The sequence below is a fragment of the Schistocerca americana genome, chromosome 4 (assembly GCF_021461395.2).
Source record: "Schistocerca americana isolate TAMUIC-IGC-003095 chromosome 4, iqSchAmer2.1, whole genome shotgun sequence".
Classification (NCBI taxonomy): Eukaryota; Metazoa; Arthropoda; class Insecta; order Orthoptera; family Acrididae; genus Schistocerca; species Schistocerca americana.
This window is the reverse complement of record NC_060122.1, coordinates 483,979,771-483,981,405: the sequence shown is the minus strand read 5'-3', so window position 1 is coordinate 483,981,405 and position 1,635 is coordinate 483,979,771.

The following is a 1,635-nucleotide window of genomic DNA, read 5'->3' as shown; positions in this document are numbered from 1 at the left end:
TGGCGTGTTGTGCAGGAAGGGTATGGCTAAGGGTCGCAGGATGTCATTCACATAGGTCACACTGGTTAAAGTGGCCTGGACACGCACCAACTGTGATTTGTGGTTATACTCAATGGTACCCCACACCATGAGGCCTTGAGTTGATGCTGTATGTCCTGTGCGAATGCAGTATCTGTGATGTCGCTCCCACTGTCTGTGGCGAAACAAAATGCGTCCATTATTTTCAAACAAACAGAACCTGGGTTCCGAAAACACACTATGATGCTATTCCTGTCCCCGGTGACATCGTTTAATCCACCATTGCCGTCTATCACGTTTCTGCACATTGTTCAAAGGTAGGCGGAGACTTGGGCGAAGCGCACGTAGCCCGTATCGTAATAAATGGCGACGGAATGTCACCCCTGAGAGCGTACGACGTGTTCCACTGTTCCACTGTTACGCCAGAGCCGAGGAGGACGCAGCTCTGTCCTACAATCATTCTTATGGGGTGTCGATCTTCTCGGGTGGTGCGACCTCACCCATCTCGTCGTGTTCTATGGCCTTCAGTCTGCATACACCAGTTGCATTACCGAAACACCGCAACCAACAGGAGCAGCAATTTCACATTATCACATGCCAGTCATGCGCCCTCTTTCAAACTCACCGATTTGACGGTACGGTTTGCGCATGCGTGGGAGGCACCCTACCCGTCTGCTCAAGTCACACTGATCCATTACCTTCGCTTTATAGCGACAACGTCCGCCCCTGGTGGCTGAGTGGTCAACCCGATGGAATGTCATACCTAACGGCCAGGGTTCGATTCCCGACTAGATCGGAGATTTTCTCCGCTCGGAGACAGGGTGTTGTGTGTTGTCCTTATCATCATCATTTCATCTCCATCGACACGCAAGTAGCCTAAGTGGCATCAACTTGAAAGACTTGCACCAGGAGAACGGTCTACCCGACGGGAGGCCCTAGCCACAGGACATTTCCATTTGCGTAGCGACAACCAGAGCCGCAGACACATTTTACCGGTAGGTGGTGCTGCGCCGCGATATCGATGTTAATCTTGAACCGCTGGCCAACATGATTCCAACACTAATCATTTCTGCAGAGCATACTAATCTACATGTTCTGTGAATATGAACGTCTTACCTCTAGTCTTTCAAGGTGTTCTGTTTTTTCTGAACATGAGTGTATACAGGTGTGAGTTAATCATTTATCCCCACCACATCTACACATTACGGTGATAGTATTTCTTCTACGCAGTAGAAGGAGTGCTGAATGAGAATTTTTTTCAGTTGGTTTTCATATCTTTCTTTACTATACGTCAGACATTTTATGTCACTGGCTAATCGATCAAAAATTTTGGTTGCAATGTTGTGCGTTCCTTTTTGTCGAAATGACAACCTTAATTTGCAGTGATGTCAGGGTCTTGTAAATCAGAGGGCTGTTTTGAAAATAATAACTTTATAGCATAAGTTAAGATTCACCGCAACTTTCTATCACGCATGCATGTAATTGATATAGTCTCATGACACCGGATGAGCTTATTTGAAATGCATTCATATTGTTTCGGTCAATCCTTGCCCGGAAAGCAACATTTTTGATGGTGAGAGAGGCGTTATAGCTTAATAGACGGCTACATGGTGCACA